Source organism: Athene cunicularia (genome assembly GCF_003259725.1).
Source record: "Athene cunicularia isolate RWA chromosome 1 unlocalized genomic scaffold, athCun1 chr1_part1, whole genome shotgun sequence".
In the NCBI taxonomy this organism is placed as follows: domain Eukaryota; kingdom Metazoa; phylum Chordata; class Aves; order Strigiformes; family Strigidae; genus Athene; species Athene cunicularia.
Window position 1 is genome coordinate 47922901 of NW_020799091.1, and position 22587 is coordinate 47945487.

A 22587-nucleotide genomic window follows, 5' to 3' on the forward strand; every position below is an offset into this window, starting at 1 on the left:
TATAAGAGACAGCAAATACATTAAACAGTGCAACATACTACAGAAAAACTAGAAACTACAGTAATTTTTTCTGTGTTGCTAAATTGTATGTATATTAAATATTTTTTAAAGAGTAATAAATATTTTTAATAGAACCTATTTTCTCATTAACCTATTTTTTTCCCTTCAAACAATATTTTATTTTAACAAATGCAAGCTCAATAATTTTATTTTATTTTTAGAAAGGGAAACAATATTTTGAAAACAATTTCTGAGGTACTATTATCGTGCCTTTTACTCAAAAAAATGTGATTAAGTGTCTTTGATTGTCATGAGTAAGACCATCAGAACCTCACTAAAATCCTAAGAACAGCTGAAACCTTTTTTTTTTTCCCTGAAGAGACACCTTCAGTGCTTCCTATAGACTCAACATTTGTCTTAAACTGTGATTAACAAAAGCACTGTACATTTCACCCTTCATTATCTAGTAAGTTTACCGCAATGAACATTATATATATACCATGAAAAACATGTTTTCACTATAGCTGTATTAGTATAATGTAAAAAGTTACAATGAGATTTTAAATACTTATATGTTATAACATATTTTCAGTTAGGTAATTAGCTATAACACTTTAAGATCCATTAGCTCCTCTCCCTCAACTGTCTCCTCAACTTCTGTTCATATATCTCTGTTAGAAGATTCTACCTTTATAACAGAGAGAAGAAATGAGATAAGTCACTTTGGAGAAAACTTTCAGAGTTTATTTTAAAAAATAGCTGGCAATGATGGGGTGTAGTATAAACTGATGGACTTTGCACTGAATCAACTGTGATAAAGATATATCTGCCAGGAGAGAGTGACGGATGGAGACCACCAGCAGTTAGCTACAAAAATAGAAGGGAGGTTTAGCTTGCTCATTTGTAACAGCTGGATTTATGAGTGTATCTGTCAAAGTCCTAATGAAAAGGAGAATAATAGCCAACAAGTTCAAAGCCAGAAGTCTGCCTTATTAAATGAAAGGTCAGAGTTATCTCACCCAGCTAAAGATATTTAAGCTAATTAAACACAAACTAGTAATCCTAGATTCCCTTTATAACTAATGGAAAGAATTAGGCATGCCTATTTTATGCTGAGAAGATTTTCTTTTGGGGATTTTTCTGTTTATGAATTTTTTAAATAATTATAATGCCTTAAGGTTAACAGCTTAGATTTAAATAGTTAACTTTTAGGTCCTGAATTAGAGCTAAAATATCAGCCAAAATGCTTGAAAACATCCTATCTAGATTGAAAAGAAAGTAATATTTATCTTCAAAAGATAGCGTCACAAGTTGATTATGCACGGAACTTGGCAATCTAAGAAAAAAGTCTTCCTGTATATTGAGGTTTCTGTATATAATGAGGTTCTTCTGCTAAAGTAGGAATCTTGTAGTCACTCCAATACTCTGAAATAAAGTAACTAAGTCATTTAGTATGGTATGAATCTGTAATTTCTAGTGAGAATTTTCTCCTGCTGAAGCCTATTGTAAAAATGGAAGAAATAGGTGTCCATGGGAACTACTGAAAAGTTACCTGATTGGCAGTGTTGATCTTGACGGGATCAGTGAGTGACAACTCTTGAATTTTATTAGAATTGTTAAAAAAGCCCAAACAACCACCAACCCCCCCCTCCCCAAATCCAGAATTATCTTTATTCCCTTATGAAGTCTAATGTTCCTTCGAAGGAACTCCAGTCCTGACTTGAGTGAAAAAAGTAAACTTCACAAAGTTGTGTTCAGTTTCTCTGTTAGCAAGTAAATAGAGGCAATGTGTCTGGAACCTTTAGTCACATAGTTGTTTTAAAGAATCGTAGAATTATAGAAATGTTTACACTGGAAAAGACCCTTCAAATAATTAATCAAACTATATTTGTTTTCCCCTTTTAACACCTGTAATTTTCAAGCCTATGAGGTCAGTCCCTCCTTTTTAAAAGCAAACTGAAAAATATTCATCAGCATGCAACAGCTTCTACAAACTGGTAAGTACTCAGGGCACCCTGGGAATATCGGATTGAAACTTGAGAAAGTTGAACTCTTTCTGCTATTTCTGCAATGTTAAATAACAGTTTCCTTGGTAATGAGGGGGTTTCTCATGGTTTAACTTTTGCATCTGCAATTGTTGTGTCCTGAGATGAGTGTAAATGAAACATGTATCTGAAATATATCTCAATTATTTGACCATTCCACTATTAATGAAAAGGTCATAGATAGAGCTATCATGCCTAAGGAAACTGATGAATGCATAGGTCATAACTGGGAAAAAACTGCTTTGCCAGGTATCTTGCTAACAATTCTTCTGAGATTTGTATAAAAGATTGGCACCTATATGCAATAGGATTGCACAATCTTTATAAAAGGATACTCTTGTCTATAAGCCCTAAAATATCACAGAAACACATCCGTTCTCACTTATTAGCCTATTTCCCATTAAAGGTCATATGATAGCAGCAAAATTAGACTGACAGGCCTAGTACTGTCAATAGTTTATAGTACTCATCTGGTATTTTGCAATAGAATTATTACCTTCATGGTGCTGAGTCACAACAAGATTTTTAAAAATATCCAAGAGGTTTCAACCAGTATTACCATCACTTAGCAGTGCCTTTTGGTTTTACAGTGTATTAATTGTATACGTACACCTTGCATGCAGTATGGTCTGCAGGCAAAATTTGTCAAGAAAACTAGCCTGTTCAAAAGAGTTGTATGAATGGTCTTCAAAGGACATGCTTCTGTTTGCTGTAGTTTAAGGTTAACAGAGCTACAGTATGAACATGTTCATCCCAGGTGAAATGTCACCGTGGCTGTGTTTGTTTTTGATGACTAACCTGTTGAACTCCCAAAAAATCTGGAGAAATACAGACAAATACACTTAGCCCTTGGAAAGCAAGATTAACAGCTTTCACACTTTCTAACTACTAATAATTCTGAAATCTACTTCTAATTACTTTTTTTGCAAGTAGAAGTGTATCATCTTTCTATTAGCAAAAATAAAAATTGCAGGAAAATATGTTAGTGGACACATGCAGGGAAGGTTTCTGGCAGTGTCATGTGTTTCAAAAAAACCCAGAGATGTTAAATGTTCTTTTTCACATTCACTTTAGAAAGTCCTTCACATACTTGTACCAGGCCTATGGTCATGATAGACTACAATGTGGCAGTGTTTTATATTAATTCAATGCTCTGATTTGGCAAACTCCCAGATTGTCCTCCCAAGATCAGGTTGACAGCCTGGAATCTGCCTCTCTGGTATTTTGTGTATACCTGTAAGAAAGCTGAGAAGAGCGTCAGTCTGATCCCACATAAGCTCTATAGGCAGTTAAGGTCCTGACAAAGCATCCCAATGGAAGTACAGACAGAGGAGTCTACTGTTGTACACGCTCACTAAAATGAGTAATCCGTTCAGTCAGAAACTAGGAGGCCGTGAGAGACACTGAATGTGCATAAGTCAAACTGATAGTCTGTTGTATAGCCTTGAGCATAAACAGGAGAGAGAGATTTTGTTTCTGTCAGCACTGTATTCCTTCGGAGTAGCATAGAGTGTCTCTGGTTTTCAGAAGGGGATAACAATTTTTCTTTCCACTGCAGCTTCTATTTTTGCTTTAAAATAACTTACACTTATTTTCAGAAGCAAGAACTGGTTCAGGTTTGGGTTATTTTATGTTATGTAGTGTTTCACTTAACTAAAAGGATATTAAAAATTCTTGCATATGTCCTCTTTCTTACAGTAAACAAACAAGAAAAATATGTTTAAGCGACTTGAAGAGTCACAGGGCCTTTAAATGTCTGTTTTCCCCCTGTACTTACTACAATTAAAATCTGAATCAAGTTACTTTATTTTTCAGGTGTTTAGTTACTTACAATTGCTGTAATTTTCCACTTCAACACAATTTAGCTTTCTTTAAAATAGATAGGATATTTTTGTTGTTCTTTATTTCAGTGGGAGTAAAGCTGGATCTTTTTTGTTTTTGTTTTTGTTTTTTTTTTTCTGTTGACCATTTTTTCCCAGTGTCTTGTGCTCAAGATGTTCATATTGCCTTTTACTTGCCCACTGTTGTGTGCAGCTAGATTAATTTGGACATGTAGTGTTAAATCATACCTAAGTTCCCCTTCTAGTAGGTTTTAAAGTTGGCTGACTTTTAAAGAGATGTATTTTTAAAATAGTGACTTCACCATTTCCCTTGACACAATTGCTAACAATGTAACAGCTTAACTACTGATTTTAACTACTCTTATAACTTCCTGCTGTTTACTTTTTACAATTTCTGATGCATAATTAAAAAATTATAAACCACTTATTCAAAATTTCTGTAAAAAGCAGTTTTAATATTTTTAAATATATCAGCTTGCATGGTTATAAATGCATTTTCACAGAAAAAAAAAAATATTTAAACTAGAGCAAACTTTTATATAATGAAATAACCATTAATTCATTCTTCCAAATTCCATTCTAATGTTATAGCGCTGAATTCGCTTTCATATAGAATGAGTGGTGAATAAAGAGAGTAATAATTTAGTACATTATGACCTGAACTATGTTAACATTATGTTCACTGAATGTAATGCAAAACACACAATGAAGTACTAATACTGGCAAAATGCAGCTGGCTTCATTAAAGAGACGTTTCTCTAGAGACAGGAAGAAAATATGTATCAGAACTGAATGAAGAGGGAGGACAGATGTAAATCACTAGCTGAGCAACTTGCAAAATCCAATATTTCTCTAATGCTATAAAGTTTATGTGCACAAACAGTCTTGAAAAGAAAAAGATACAGTAAGAAATAGCCATTTTCTTCAGGCCCTGTCTTATTTCTGGGCTAAAGAACCAAATGTTGTTCAGTTGGTTGTTGCTACTGTCTGTTCTGCCTTGTAAATTACATGAAAGATAATTACTGAAAACAGTATTTAAATCATGGCTTATATGGGCTGTTCGGAAATTAATTACTGATTTCAACCTGTATGTTTGAAGGGGCATATCTCAGCTCAGAATATAATTTATTAATTGAAATGAAAACCATTAGAATCAACACATTTTTTGCCAACAAGAAACAATGATATTTATTCCAGTTGCGTAAAATTCTGGACTTCTGGAGGCAATGAAGGTATCGAAGGCAGTTTCAGCCTCCCCTTGGTTTCTGAAGCGTCTCCCGCACAGGAAGCTGTCGAGATGCTTGAAGAAGTGACAGTCGGTGGGCGAGAGGTCTGGTGAGTACGGTGGATGAGGCAGTTTCGTAGCCCAGCTCGTTCAACTGTTGCAGCATCAAAAGTGCAACATGTGGCCGCGCGTTATCATGGAGAAGGATGGGACCCTTTCTGCTGACCAGTGCTGGGCGCAGCCGTTGAAGTTTCTGGTGCATTTCATTGATTTGCTGGACATACTTCACCACCGTGATTGTTTCACCCAGATTCAGGAAGCTGTGATGGATTAAACCAGCAGCAGACCTCCAGACAGTCAGCATGACCTGCTTTTGGTGCAGATTGGGCTTTGGGAAGTGCTGCGGAGCTTCGTCGCGGTCCAACCACTGAGCCAATTGTCACCGGTTATTGTAGAGCATCCATTTCTCGTCACACGTCACAATACAGTCAAGAAACGGGTCATTCTGGTTGTGAGAGAGAATCGCCAAGAACACTTCAAAATGGAGATTTCTGTGATTGTCATTCAATTCATGCAGCACCCATTTGTCAAGCTTCTTCGACTTTCCAATCTTCTTCGGATGCTCAGAAACAGTTGATATGCTTACCCCGAGTTCTTTTGCAAGTTCTCAAGCAGTTGTGCGTGTATCTGCTTCCCCCAGAGCCTTCAATTCATCGTTGTCAATAGCAGGACGTCTGTGACCTTCTTGATCTTCAAGGTTAAAATCGCCACGTCGAAATTTTTGGAACCAAATTCGCACTGTCCGTTCGTTAACACTTCCCTGCCATATACCTCATTGATGTTTCGAGCAGCTTGCGGTGCATTACGTCCAAGTTTGAACTCGTATAAGTAGATCTGTCAAAATCGCTATTTTGACATCTGATCTTCAAACCTCCAAAATTTGTCAAAAACACAGTTTATATTATAATTTAACTATACAGCGTGAAATTTCATAAAATGAGCTTTTCAAAAATATATAACAGTATGGCAGTCAAGAAGGTACTATTCCTGAAACATATACAATGATAATCACATTACAAAATGGAAATTAATTTTCGAATAATAATATAAACTCCAGAGAGCTACACTGAGCTGCAGTCCTTTGTACCTATATAACACCTTATATATGCAGATAAGCTTATATGGTTTTAATTCTTTTTAAATGAAAAGTTTTGCTTCATAAACTGTTGTAACAAGATAGAGTATTTGTTTGAGGTCATCTACAACTATATGTTTTATTAACAAGAATCTTTCCAAAATTCTGATGTTACAGCAAACCTATAGATCATTTCATTTCAAGCAGGATCAGTAGGAAATTTCTGGCACAGATAATACTTGGTTTTCATTAATACCTTGTAATTTTCTCTCTCTCTCTCAAAAAAAAAAAAAAAAAAAAAAGGCTCTTTATCTGATTCCTAGTCTTTGGAGTTCTCGCAGGTTAGATCAAATGAACTATCATATCACCTACAAGTATTTCTGTGTATTTCCCTATGTTCATTTTCAGTTTATTTTGCTAAATTTTTTGCTTTATTAGCATGAACCACTCCAAAGACTGTACATCATTTGGCAAGTATATATTTACTTTGAGTGAGGCAGAAGATTTTTGACCTGAGGTAAAGTTAGAGGAAACATTTGCTTACTGATTTCAACATTAAAATATTACTGCATTTTTGTGATAATTTAGATGACTATCTGGAAACAAGGATGCAGTTTGACTGGAAAGGAAAATTTTGTGTGTCACTAGAGTGGGTATGTAACATTTACACTGAATCTTAAAGCTGTATTGTTATCAGATGGCTATAAGGATGTATTGATGATGAATGAAACATGGAAGAGTAATATAATGTCTATGAGTATTGCTGTTCTTATATCTAATGCTGAAGGCCGCCTACTGAATGCAATGCCAAGATCAACTATTCCTAGCTTTTGTTTCAAACTCTGTGTTTAAACTTAACAGGAAAAAAATGTCAGTAGTTTAGGACAACAGGCTGTGTAACTTATAGATCAGGGAATGACTCAGTGAGAGTTTTTATGTATGTGGTTTTGTATATCTGTTTTCTACAGTGGTTGCAACACTTGAGAAGTCTCTAGGACACAAAGTATGTCTCAGACAGCTAATACATGGTCAGTGAAGAGAAAAATGAACTATGATCTGGTTCAGCAGAATATCTGCTGCCATTCATAGAGAAATCTTCTAACATCCTTCTTATTTTATATGTATCAGATAACATGAAAATCAAAAAATATTTATATCATCCCCTCTAAACATTCTCTGGTTATATCAAGGCTTATCTTTGTTGCACTGAACATATTTAAAGGATCTGGTACCTTTCACAAATACAATGTCCCAGAATAGATTTTGTGGTCTATTCTGCCCCCTTTATGATACTTACACTTTGCAAGAGTTGGAAACACAAGCACCAGCTCCTTTCTCATGAGTGTAAATTAGTTGATGGAACAGAAAAAATACTAGCTGTCTTCTCCAACCTTGCAGTGCTGCAGCAATGGGACTGCTAAGGGACTTCTGTGGTGAAACAAGAAAGTAGTAGGAACTATTTCAATACCACTTCAGCTATGGCATATTTACCCTTTGAGTGACCTAGTGAGGATAGCTACAGATCACGAATCAAGCCAGATCTTGTTTACAGAGAGGAAGGCAGGCAGAAGTGCTGCACTAAGAAATAGGAAGCTGGTACAGTGGAAGAAGACTGTGAAGAGGAGGAGGCTGAGTAAATGTTTCTTATATGTAACTTATGAGAACTGACACTTCCACTTTGAGTCCCTTTCATTTTGTGGGAAAAGACCTCTGCTGGGACAAAATCTTCAAAACAAAATCTTCAGAGCTGCTCTGAACCTCTATTTTCTTTCTCTGAGGCATCTAGCAGGAATGTAGTCCTCTCCTGAAATGCAATAGATGGTCAGGGAATTACAGCTGAATGTCTGAAGCAGTAAAGGCAACATTTTTCCATCATCTGCTCCTTAGAGCAAGTAGCATAACATAGCTTTCAGCCAAACATATCATCTCTCTTTCCTTCTCCAAAACATGGTGTCATTTTCCATGTTGTTTATTTGGAACAAATTTTAGTCTCTGTTATTCTTTGACTATGACTGGGAATTTTCTGTAAGGTTGTCAAATATCGCTGGTCAAAACAATTTACAATTTTGTTTACAATTTAACAGTATTGTGGCACAGTGCTTAGGCCTATGTTCTGTTTCTTAGACTAATACAGACATAACAGGGAGGACTACAATTACTTAGACTACTCCTAACTGACATAGAAACTAATTGGATCCAAAGTGTTCACTATGTAAGTTAGAATTTAGATTGTATAAAACCACATATATGAACAGCAACAACTGGTTCAGACCAAACTTCCATCTGGTCTAGTGTCCTATCTTCAACAGCAGCCATAAGAGGACACATAGGAAAACTTAGGAAAGGCAAGCATAGGTGATACTACTTCTCTCCTAAGTTCCGCAGTCCTCTCTGAGGTCCCTACTATTTGTCTCTTAAGGGATGTCCTAAGCTTGATATGGTTCATCTATTTAGTAACTTTCCATTAATCTGTCTTCCAAATATGTTCCAGTCTCCTCATGAATCCATGTGAATTTATTTCAGTGGTGATGTCTTTTAGATAGGAATACCACATATCTGTTATTTGCTGGGGAGCATGTGTGTGGGTTTTTTTGGTTTTTTTTTGTTTGTTTGTTTGTTTGTTTGTTTTTTATTTGCTTGAACTTGGTACTTATTAGTTTCATTTGATAGTCTCTTGGCCCTGTACTGGGAAGATTTTTACACTTGAATATCTGCATTGAAATACATTGATATTAATCATTTCAATTTATATGTTACTCAGAACTTCAGCCACTGCAGACCTTTTCATTAGTTATTGATGAAACAACTTTATACTTGCATGTGCATACCAATGTGGACATTAAAATAGGCCGGATAAGACTTTCCTTAAAAGTACCTTTTTTTTTTTTTTTTTTCTTTTAACTAGAAAATGAATTCAGGAAGTTTATCTCAGCTGCAAAGACATTCATTACAGTTCTATAAAAATTAGATGTGTACAGTGTGGAACCACCCTTTGACCACATTAACATTCCCTTGAAGTAATTATTAGCTTCACTATCACCAGTCTCTGAAGTTATTTACATGGAGTGTCAGTAATGAAATTGTCAGTTACAACTGATATTTTCTAGATGCTGAACAAGTTCTGTCTCTTTAGTCATATTAGGAAGTGGGTGATTAGGTATAAGTGTATTGTTACATCTTTCAGATACACCTTTGTAGCTTCTTGTTTGCTAAGGCTCTGAGTACTCCTGAGTACAACATGTATTTTTGGATTTCAGGATAAACTTGACCAACCACTTTTGATCCTCTTTACACTCTTCACCTCCACAGTCTCACATAAAGACTGGTTTCATTGTAAAATAATGTACTTCTGTTGCTTGTGCTGATAATTTCTCCTGCTTTGATAAATTTTCCATGGTCCTAATTTCATGTATTATAATATTAAAGGATATTCTATGTTCATCATCAGTTCATGATTTTATAAACCTCCTTCAGGTGACAGAATAAGTACTGCATACTATATATGAGATACAGCTCTTTTGTTCATTTCTACAGTGAAAATTAGTCAAAAAGGAGACAACAGTAAAAGTAATCTAGTTTAGATTTCCACTAAAATCATTCATAGCATTTTAAAGAATGAATCGATCATTTAATTTTATTATTTCAAGATTACATATATTGGTTTTTCAGCATGTTTTTATCAAGACTCAGTACTTCTAGGGTATTCTGTAACCATTCACAGCCAGTTTTTGCAACTGAACGCCTGTGTATCAGAAAACTAGAAAGCACTGTGATCAGAGTGCTTAGAAAGCTTAAAAACCAGGTCAGTCTCAAACTGTTAAAACAACACTTTACTAGATTGGCATTAATTAACATCACACATTGACAATAATTAGTTATTACACATTGTTAATCATTATCACTGCATATTGAAGCAATCCTCCCTTAACAATCATATCCTACACCAGCTGTGGATACGCAACATCACAGAGCTGATGCTGTGTAGTCAGCACTAACAGCTGCCATCTGTGATGTTCTTATTCACTGAGCTCAAGGTGTGCTCCTTGTGAAGTCCTCTCCTTGCTTCCACCTCCCCACCTGCTAATTAAGTTTGGTCCGTTCATAAGTTTGTTCCTTTCATAAGAAGGGTAGGTCTCTAGGCAGTGTCCAGATCTCGGCCTCCACCCTGGGGTTACATGGTGCACCGTGCCTGGAGGGGTGTCACTTTCCCGCGTTGCAGCACGTGTCTCATCCTCTTGTGTGGCTTTCCCTGTCCCTCTCCTCTATGCCCCCTCCCACTCCCTCTTGCTTGTCTGCTTCTAATTTTCATAAAACAAAACCAGTCGTTATCCAGCTCTTGAGTATACACACAAAACCTCAAGAAATCTTTAGTCCAACCTCGTTTTCAAATAAGGGTCAGCTCTGCTTCATGCCAGGTTGCTCAGAGCTGTGTCCAGGGACATCCTGAAATCCTTTAAGGACTGATACAGCACAACCTCCTTGGGCAATCTGCACCACTGCTCAATCAAGAGGAAAAATGCTTGACCAGCACAGAGTTGTTTAGGTTCTCAGGGCCTCTCTGGTTTCAGCCTCTGCTCATACTTTCAAGTCCTGCACATTGTAACAAGAGCTACTTGTTGCCAAGCTCACACAGCCAGTTCCCATGACAAATTGGTAACAAAAGGCCACAACTCCGGCCTTACACAGTCAGCATAAGGCACAGTTAGTACGAGGCCTGTGGCCTGTCACCAGCAATGGCAGTGCTGTTTGTTGGGCTGCTGGACAGAGAAAAGCTTCCCCGTTTATGCAATGTCAATGTACTATTTAGGTTTAAAACAAGCTGAACATAGTTAAAACCTGCCTAGTCTACTTCATCTTTTATAGATAAAACAGGCCTCCAGATTTGGCTACTTAAATTTATTTATTATTTTCCTGAACATTTTGTATCATTGCTAAATTTTGTCATCTATGTACTTCAATTTCGAAGTAATTTGAAAATACGTGGCACAGTACAAGTATCAGTACAGAACCCTACAGGATTAAGTCACTGGTGGCATCCTATTGAAAATAATGTTACAATCCTTACTTACCTATAGCTTCATATTAATTTTTTTTTTCAGACTTAATAAAAAGTTTTTTCTATAAGTCTAAGCATGTTGTAGGAAACTGCTGACAATTATCTGTATGCTTATCAACTGCTTCAAAGAACTCATTAGTTAATCTTTGAAAGTGCCATTAATGTTATTTCCTGTCATGTGTTTGTCCACATAACTAATAATTTTACACCTTTACCAGTTATTGTTTTCACTGATTTTGCAACTAGTATCTAAGGAAAATTTTTTTTTCCCCCCTAAGAATTTATTGAGTATCTATCTGGCTTGTCTGTGTTGGCTCTTACAGTAATTTGTATAGAATTTTTAGGTAGTATGTATTAGCTCTGAGACTAGTAGTTTTCTTAAACAAAATCATCACAGCCACATGTTATGGTTTACCTTGGCCCTTAATATTTTTCAGTGAGCTTTCTTATTTTTAAATACATCCTTTATTTGGAAATTAAATGTTACTGTGTGCACACAACTACATTTGCTTCTTTTTTCCCTTTGATGGTCACATTTCTCACATATTAGGTTAAAACATTATACACTGTGCCTAGGTATGCTCACAGCATTATGAAATACATACCTACATACTGTTGGTAAAACAAGGTAAATTCTGATTATATATTAGAAAAAATTTATTCACCCTGAGTATACTTAAGCACTGTCACAAGATGCCCAAAAAGATTGTTTAGTCTGTGTATAGGAGATATTCAAAACTGACTGGATGCAGCCCTGAGCAACCTGTACTAACTGGACCTGGTTTTTGTATGGACCTAGAAACAGTTGATCCTTTTGGGTCCCGTCCAGTCCAAATAATTCAACAATTCTATGGTCATCATCTGCCTGAAAAACTTTTTTTTACCTCACTGCTTTCCTTTACCCTCACCATAAATTTCCTTGATTGTTTCTCACCATAAGGTTTCCCTCCTCTTCAACAATAACAATTGTTGAATTATCAGAAACAGAAAACCATTTGTAATGTATCAGCTGCCCAGCAAAGTCACATAGAAATTCAATAGTTTATTTCTGCAGCTGGCATTTACTCTGTTTTCCAAATATCAGTTTTCCAGAAACATCCCATTTTTCTGTTCTCTAAAAGGAGTAATTTCTCATTGCATAGCACAGTTAGTCATGATTTTAAAAACATAGTACTGTATGGAAAAAAAAAAAAAAACAACCAACTTGCTCTATTATCATGTATTATTATAAACTTCAGTGGGTGTTTGGGTTGCACATGAAATATAGGATCAGACCTTTTGTGTTGTATTTGATGATATTGTTAATATGCACCTTTAGTTTAATGGCATGCACTCACATTGCAACAGCAAATAAAAAGCAACTTAATGTTATTTTAAGAGAAAATTGCTTTCCTTAGAGCATGGAGGGATTAGATGGTGAAGCTTGTATTGCACAGATGCAAATTGTAGTTTGCTGAATTACTTTTTCTTTCTTACCATGGTACTTATCTTTGTCAAACAATATTGTAAGTCATTATAACAGACTAAAAAGTTCTAAAATATAAGCCAAATATCACAAAGGTAGTATTGTTATAGTTTTCTACTATGCAGATTTGTGTGTGTGCAACAAAGCTGTTCTCATTGTAAATCCTTGATTCAAGATGTCACCAAGTATGCTGTTATAAGATTACCAAACAATATGCTCTAGTTTAACGGCATAAAAATCAACACATGATTGTCAATATCACAGCAGAGTTTTTCAAGCCTTACACTCTGTGTTAGTAATACACAAACTAAGGAATTTGATGGTGAATAAGCACTAGTCATTCCCAAACATGCAATTGCAAGAAACAAATATTTTGTTGGTCAGATCTGTTATATAGCTTCAGCTGCTTTTACCTGGCTTTTTTTCCACATATATATTTGCACTTTTCTCCACTGGAACTCATCAAGAAATTAAATTTTATGGGAAGGGCTGAATCATATTTGTTAGGCTAAAAGAGATTTTCTAGCTACTTTGTTCAAGATGGACATTTTTCTCTTGCATTTCTCTGAAAACCACCAAGGGAATTTCTTCCCTTTTTTTTTTTTTTTTTTTTTTTTTATGAGACAGCTGATTATTATTATTATTTTTTTTTTTAAGAATGTGTGTGTTTTCTAATTTAGCTGTACTTAAAATATTAGATAGGATACTTAATGAAGTCTCTGTCCTAAGTCTAGACCTGAAGAATTTTCCCTAGCGAGGATTGACACACCTGCTCATTTCTGGTTACTCAGAGACAGGTCACAGTGAGGAGAAAGGAGAGAAAAGCTGTACAAACAAACACTGGAATTTGGAAGCAAAGACACTGCTCTGTATTCCCCTAGTTACATGGGGCTGAATTAATCTCACCTAATTTCGTAATGCAGTATTGAATCGTGAACAGTCTATGGAAATAAATTAAAACACTTAGAATGCAAGTTTTCTTAACAAGCAAACACTTCTATACAAGCTGAACTGAGCCTAGAAGTGAATATAAAGAAACCAAGTATAGATATGAACATTATAGCCATCTACATTCAGATGTATTTCATCATGTTAATAATTATTTTCCTATATACTCATAGTGGGTTGACCTTGTCCAGCTGCCAGCTGCCCACCTAGCTGCCCTCTCATTTTTCCTCCTCAACAGGACAGAGGGGAGAAAATAAAATTTAAAAGAGCTTTTAAGATCGAAACAGACCTTTACATCCCATCTATAGGTTGCATTTTTTGTTACTATTTTCAGTGTTATGTTTCTTCTGGGTCTTAGGTCCCTCCTCTCCCCTAAGTATCTAATTATATATCTGCATAGTTCCTTTTCTGATTTTTTTTTTTTTTTTTTTTTTTTTTTTTTTTTTTTAAATCTTTAGGAGAAGATAAAAAGTAAAGCTGTTAACTATACTGGATGTATGTGCTTGTATGTATTTATCAATAAAAGAAATTCAAATCCTGAGTTTCTTTCATCTCTTAGCATGAAGTTGGTTACTAATTGCACGGAAATATAACACAAGAATTCAAATTTTTTTTTTACCAGGAAAAAGGAGAAGTAGTCACAATATTTTAAAAATCTCTGATACTGAATCTTTAATTGTCTTTGATGTGTGAGTCTGTATTGCTACCCATCTGAATGCTGTGATTCAGAAAACACTGTGGTTAATATCAGTAATCAACTTCCAGGTAATCTAAGGAATCTCTCTTTTTCTCCCAACTAACTTTTTTTTTTCAAGAAAAGCTTTTGTTCTGAACATATTCTTTTGTAATGTTCAATTTTATTCTCTTAGGGAACAACAGCATATATGACAAAAATATTAGTATCAATTTAATGCTTTTGGTTACAGAATAATGCATCCAGAACAGCATTTCCATGGAAGATCAGGTAAAATTCACTCTGTTTAAGAAATATTTTCTTTTTGGTGAAAAACAAATCAACCTTTCCACCACATCCAATTATCCTTTTGTTTCCTGAAGTATACAATGTTATGGATTAAGGCTTGAAAAAGAAATTCAGGGATGAAGGTATTACATAAACTATAATCTGAGTGAGTTAGTGTTTATCATTCCATGTCTATATATCACAGTTTATATCACTTCTAGGCTAACTTTGATGAGTTTTCTGAACTTTTAATGTCAGGTTTCATTAAAAAGTACAAGTTGTTTTACCATTGTGTTCCAGTTTGAAACTCTAGATGAGTATGGTTTATTAGTATTAACACAACATTTTAGTGTAATTATTATAATGACCTGCTAATCTGATGTGATGCATTTTCTAACTCTTCACTTAGTAAAGAAAAATTAAGACTGTTTTTTTCCTGAATAACAATTGTTTTAACAGCTACCTTTTATTTTTTCAGTTATAAATCCATTTCCCATTCTTTCTTTGAAAATAAAATTGCTGAAAAAAATTGATGCAAATCATACAGAGAACTACGTAACTTTGGGATAGACTATACATGTGTGGAGGTTTAGGCCCTGCCGGGACCCGAGACCAGGCCACCATTGTCCCTCCCCCACCCTCAGACTGGACAGGGCGGAGAGTGAGATACAAACCCCGGGGTTGAGATGAGGAAAAATTTAATACAACGGTGTAACAAATAATAAACTGAACAACAACAATGTCAATAACAACAACAATAAACAGTAATAACACTAAACAGGACAAAATATATACAGAGATATACTGTAAGAGACACAGCAGTCCCATCGTGGGTACTCTCAGGGATAAAAGCAACACACAAACTGTTCCCGAGCTTGGGTACCCGGACCTGACATCAGCATGGTATCAAATAACCCATCTAGAGCTCCCTCCCCACATGCTGCGGAAACTTAACCCTATCCTAGCTGAACCAGGACAACATGTTATTTGCTTTTTCTATTTAGTAATAAGATAATATCACAGAATTATAGAACCATAGAACGGTTTGGGTAGGAAGGGAACTTAAATATAGATCATCTAGTTCCACCCCCCCCGCCATGGGTAGGGACACCTTCCACTAGACCAGGTTGCTCAAAGCCTCATCCAACCTTGCCTTGAGCACTTCCAATGACAGGGCACCCACAGCTTCTCTGGGCAACTTCTTCCAGTGTCTCACCACCCTCACAGTAAAGAATCTACATCTACCCTCTTTCAGTTTAAATATCTTACTTCTCATCCTATCACTATCTCTGAAAGGGAAGTGGACCCTCCCCATCATTCCTGTAAGCCCCCTTTAACTACTAGAAGGCCACAATACAGTCTCCCCAGAGCCTTCTTTTTCTAGGTTGAACAACCTCAACTCTCTCAGCTTGTCCTCATAAGGAAGGTGCTCCAGTCCTCTGATCATCTTTCACGTCCCTCCTCTTTCTTATGGTGGTGCCCCCAGAGCTGAACACAGTACTCCAGATGGAGTCTCACAAGAGCAGAGGGGGGGGAATCACTTTCCTAGACCTGCTGGTCATGCTTCTCTTGATACAGTTCAGAATAGGGTTGGCTTTCTGAGCTCTGAGCACACATTTCTGGCTCATAGTCAGTTTTCCATCCATTAATACCCCCAAGTCCTTCTCCACAGGGCTGCTCTCAATCCATTCATTGAACAGCCTGTATAAGAGAAAGAAATTATATGAACTTTCATTATTTGGCATTTCCTGTTGGCTGTCTAATGTACTGTATTATTTAACAATGGTTATCATAATTAATGCTTAAAAAAATTAGTTCTCCCTACTCAGTATCTAGAGAATTTGGGTTTATAATCTGAGTTTAGAAATTTCATTTCCCAGGTACATTGTAAAAGTTATATATGTCAGTATTATGCTTGACACATTTAAATCTTCATTTGTCTAGATTGTTTTCTTCTACAGCAAAAATGGCATTCCTGCAATATATTTTCTTATTTCTTTGATCACTTGTGCTCTCAGTTCTGACTTTGATAACAAATACCAGGTCTTTGCATCTGTTACTGTACTTTAATACTGTCAGATTGGAAATAATCTTGTGTAAATCAGTATATTTACCTTTATTTAGTAGTGGTTGTACACTATTTTTAAGAGTCCACTTCATATTTTGTAGTTATATGAAAATACAATGGAAAATTCAGGTGTGTTTTCTTGCATGCAGTGGTTCAGATGGTAAGATTTGGGTCTTCATATGAATTACATGTGGAAATTACTGAAAGAGATGCTGGAAAATATGATCTGAAATGTTTTAGTGGGAAGGAATGATGTCAGAATTTTAAATCCCAAAGAAAACCCAGAACTAAGACATACAAATAAACAAGGCTTCTTTGTACAAGATATATAGGCAGTTGAAGAATATACAGCTCTTTAGTGTCATATAAGAACACAGTATCGTGAATCTAAAATTGAAGAACATGAAGCATTTTATTGGGTTTCAGTGGCAAGGGTTTTAGTGTAAACTAAACAAACAAAAAAAAATCATACCCAATCATGTTATTGTTTTACATGTGGGAATCAGAGCAGTGTTTTATTTATAATATCTATATTTATTTCCCATCAGCACATTTTCTGATTTGGTTCTGTTCATGTACATCTGTCTCAGATCCATTTCAATAAAATAAAGTGCCTCTAGTTTGTGTTCAGGTTCAGCTCCTGTTAAGAACCACACAGCAGGCTTGGTTTTGTATAGTTCTTAATATACACCAATCAGATTACTACTGAAACAAAAAGAAAGTTATAGCAGATGAATACAAAGAGAGAATGAAGCCATAAGGGTATTCGTAATGGAAAATAACTCTTAAATATTTGATATGTTAAGTATGACAGTGACCAAAATCAGATATCACAGCAGATGGAAAATAAGTCTTGCAATAAGAGCAGTGAGTTCAGCTATACCCATTAATCAACCCTGACTAATAGATGATGGCCAGAATGAATCCTGGTCAATCCTTGGTCCTGAAATCAAATATTGTGGGGTGGCTTCCACCCAGGCTGCTTAGTACTAGTTACATTAGGATGAAAACAGTACTTCAATGTTTTATAGAATTTGGGTCCCATGTGTTGCCTCTGAAAGCTCGTTACATATCTTTTTACTTACCATAAATGTGATACTATGAGAGGGCTATGCTACACACCACCAATGTGTATGTTTTTGCTTGATTTTGGGAGACAGAGCTTTAGTCTGGGGTTGTAGCAGGGGGGACAGAGGTACCAAAACTTCAGGTAGCCTCATGGTTTTGTTGTCATTTATGAGTGGTCCTTTGAGATAGCAGTCTCTAGAATGAAAACTGAATATTGTCTTGGGAGGACCTGGATTCACTGGGAGCAAATTAATTGTTGAGCTGGGTGGACAATGGAGAGTCTAAACTCTTAGCTTTTTTTTTTTTTTTTTTTTTTTTTTTTTTTTTTTAAGCAGCATAGATGTTCTCATAGTGTCTTTTTACCTGTATCCTTATGAAATGTGATGGGTTGTCCTGAGCCAGCTGACAGATGCTCACCCAGCTACTCTCTCACTCCCACTCCTCAACAGGATAGGAGAAAAAATAAGATAAAAAAGCTTGTGCGTTGAGACAAAAACAGCAAGATCACTTACCCATTACAGTCATGGGCAAAACAGAGTCAACCTGAGTAAAATTAATTTACAGCCAGTTAAAATAAAGTTGGATGGTGAGAAACAAAGGAAAAACCTATAATTCCTCCCCTCCACTCTGCTTCTTCCTAGGCTCAACTTCATTCCTTCATTCCTAACTCCTCTACCTCCTTCACCTCTCCCTGAGCAGTTCAGAAAGGATGGGGGTTGTGCTCAGTCCATAACAGCTCCTCTCTGTCGCTTCTTCCTCCTCACTTTTCCCTTACTTTAGTGTGGGTCCTTCACATGGGCTGCAGTCCTTCCGGATAAACCTGCTCCAGAGTGGACTTGTCACCATGAGCCATAGTTCCTGCCAGGAGAACCTGGTCTGGCATGGGCTATCTATGGGCTGCAGCTTCCTTCAGGGAATATCCATCTAGTTTGGTGTGATCTTCTCCACATACTGCACAGAAATACTTCTTCCACCATGGTCCCTCCCATAGGCTACAGGGGAATCTCTGCTCTCATGCCTGGAGCATCTTCATCTCCCTTTTCTTTGACCTTGGTCTCCGCAGGGCTGTTTCTCACACTTTTTTCCCCTCACTCCTCACTGCTTGTGCAGGATTTTTCTTTTTCTTAAATTAGTTTTCCAAGAGGTGCCACCATACTGGCTGATGGTCTTAGCCATGCTGTGCAGTGGATTGCTGGAGCAGTCTGGAACTGACTGAGTCTAGCATGAGACAGCCCCAGCCTTTTTTCATAGAGATCACTACTACCAAAACCTTGCCATGTAAATTCAACACACCACATCCCATCGGTGTTATATCTTGACATTTCACACCAGAATAGGAAACAAAGCATATATAAGAGTGAGTGAGTGACACATGTGGTACACACTTGGATAAGGGAAGAATGAAAGCTTCTATCTACAGTTCAAAATGCAGTGGTGAATGTGAAGCTAATGTTTAGTTTCTGTGACAAAAGGTCCCTCATTATTTGCCTGACCCACTGATGGAATTATAGGTATTAAGTTGTAGTTCAGGCATATCTAGTGAATATTATTATTTATCCTATTCTTTTGCTCCAGTATGAACAGCTAGATGAATATCACTCCCTTGTTAAAGAGCAAAGTACACCATGTCTAGTTGCATGCATCTTTGCATTATTTAAAGAATGCCTAAAAGCTTGCTTTTATCACTTTTTTTCAGAATACATCAACTGTAACAACACAGAGAGAATGAAATAATCACAAAGAAGAGAAGCAATAATGAGTCAAAAACCAGTTACAACTGAGATTTTAAAATACCTTTTCATTGGTGAACAAGTAACCATTCTGAAAACCTAAAAAAAAAAAAAAAAAAAAAAAAAAAAAAAAAAAACAAAAAAAAAAAAAAAAAAAAAAAAAAAAAGGAGAAAGGAAACAAACAAACAAAAAAAGTGCATAAACTAAACAAAGTCAAGACTTTAGGCATGGACATATTAGAATAAAAATAAAATTATTTACAACCAAACAAAACACAGCCTGGGATATAGTCAGGTCCAAAGAAGACTGACAAATTATCTTTATTCTGCTCAAAACCCTCCATATGTTCAGTAAGAATACACTTCCCTCATTTATCAATTTATTTTATTATTAATCAAATTGTTTTGATTATCTTTTAATTATTTATTATTTTTATTACTATTATATAATTATTTTATTTATCATTTAGCATTAAGAAACACTGGTTATGTCCTCAAAAACTCTAGCAAAACATCTGTCTAAACTCAGGCTATTTCTGATCTTATCCATGCAGGATGACTAAGGTATTTCTTAGCTCTTAGCAGCTGGGTCCCCAAACAGTCTACACAAAGAAACATTTGAGTTCCCATTTATTCAGAACCTAACCACAACATTTATGTTTACTTGTACCCTTGCCATGCAAACAGCAAATGTTGTCTTAAGGTGCTGCATTTTACCCCATCTCGGCGCAAGAAAACAGTACAGGAAGAGAGAAACTCTCTTAAGAGCTGAGGTAAAGTCCAGCATGTTCATCCAGATCAAGAAGTTGGAAAGAATTACTAGTCTTTAAAATTCTGATGTACCCTCAGCCTATGAAAAGATTTAGCCAGGGTGAACAGGCCAAACTGGTCTCTCACACTTGAGTAATGATTGCCTGAGTTTTGTAGAATGAAAACAAACCCTAACAAATTTTGAAACATGGCAACTTCTAAATTTATAACAGAGGCTGAGAGTTGGTCAATTATCGTTAAATATGACAGAGATGGTACAATGAAATTTTGCTAGTCCTCTGGGCATGGCTGAAAAAAGATGGTTTTCAGCTGCATACTTCCTAACTGAAAAGGTAATAGGTGTCTTGAAAGTAAATTGCTTTTAATTGCAGATCTATGTATTAAAAAAAAAAAAAAATCAATTTTTTGTGTGAAATATAATTTAAAACTTGTCAATTGATGAGTAATTTTAAAATGTGGGGGGTGTCACTTCAGAAATTAAATCAGTTTAGGATGACAAAATAGCATTATTTATTTTAGACAAATGTCCACATGATTTATACTGCATATTTTGCACTTCCTATAGTAGTATATCAGTACAACATTGCAATGTTTCACCTTCGTCAGTTTTAAGGTCTGATAAACGTGCATTTTTTAACTTGTAGGAAATTCACAAAAAAAAAACCAAAAAAAAACAAAAAAAAAACAAAACAAAACCAAACAAACAAAAAAACAACCCAAGAAACTAACACTTTTTACTTTAACATAATACACTATAAATAGAAAACCACAAACTGTAATCAAGACATGGTTTCCTGTATTTACAATTTAATTCCAGCTAATTAGCTGTCCAGAATATATTATACACTGACTAGTTTGGGGGGAGAGAGATGATGAAAACCCTTTAGTTTTCTTTGCTTTTACAGTTGATTTTTTTTTCCCAGTTTTTGTTTTTGTTTGTGTGTGTGTGTGTGTGTGTGTGTGATCCAGAAAGTATTTTTAGCTGTATATCAAGGAACATTTAAAAGAGACTTCCATTCTCAAATGAAATTACATGTGTTAGGTAACATCTTTTGATAGCTTTACAAAATAACTTTTATTTTTTCTCTAGAATAACAGTTTTAACTCTTTTTAGGTACTTTTTAATACTCTCACATCATGTTTACTGTTATCTTGATACACAAACTGCTCTCTGAAATTACCTTCTGGTTTATCTTTTCAACAGTAATCGAAGTTGCAGAGTAGGAATGTTTTAAAACATGCTAAGCATGGCCATCTGACCATACTCTGATTCAGATCTGTGTTGAGATATTTTAAGGACATGGTGTCAATTTGATATTTTGCCTCCCTCCACCTGCTTTCCACTCTTGCTGCAAAATAGACTCAGAGGAGAGTTTTTCCCTTAACTGGGACTTGTTCTAAGGACACCAGGTAAGACATTATGGGTTTATTCAGAGTCTATGTCAGAGTCCAATGCTCTCTGACCAGTTTCTTTAAGATATTCCATGTGCAGAGGGTGCAATGTTTAGTATCAGATTTACTTATGTGAAGATTATTGATGTTACACAGGATATCTGATTTAGCCAAGTGATACAAAATATACGGTAAACACAATACAAATGTAAAAGATGCTCAGCAAAACACAGCAATTAAAATACACATTTCAGTGACAAAGCCAGTGTGATTCCCTTTACTGGTCTCTATACTATGCTCACTGTCATGTTGCTGGGCATCCCTTGTCTCCAGGAAGGAATACGTGAGTTGAAGCCAGCTCAAGGCCGTTGGTGTCTTAAATTCTTTAGCTAGCTGTCTAATTTTTATACTGTATGTTGAGTTGCACCATGTGTTTGCTGATCTGCTGGTCCGACTGACTCAGGGAAACATACTCACCATCAGTTGATCCACTCAGCTCATAGGTGTTTATCTAAAGAGCCACCCTCTGTTCCCCTTTGTGTTGAGATAAAGTTAGCTTCTTTGCATTAGTGTCTGAGCTTCTGGGCCCATCACCCTTGCCCATCTCCTCTGAGCCTTCTTCCACTGTTAAGGATTTATCCATTGAGTCACTTTCCACCCCTAGGGGTTTAGTCAGTTAAAATCTTGCTACCAGTGCTAATGTTTCCTCTGCCTTTTTCTTCTTCCCTCTTCTTACTTTGACCATACCAGGACTCTTCTTCCCCATCCTTACTATTTTTCTACTCTTGTATTTGGTGATATAGATATTTTGTATTACAGTAACATATTTTTATAAGTGTATGAAGATTTAACATCTTAATTATACAACAGAGAGTTCAGAAA

General features: G+C 35.8%; 1 pseudogene; it reads right to left on the bottom strand.

Annotated features, from left to right (window-relative positions):
- Window positions 1-5039: 5039 nt before the first annotated feature.
- Window positions 5040-22471, bottom strand: LOC113491292 (annotated as a pseudogene).
- Window positions 22472-22587: the final 116 nt, after the last annotated feature.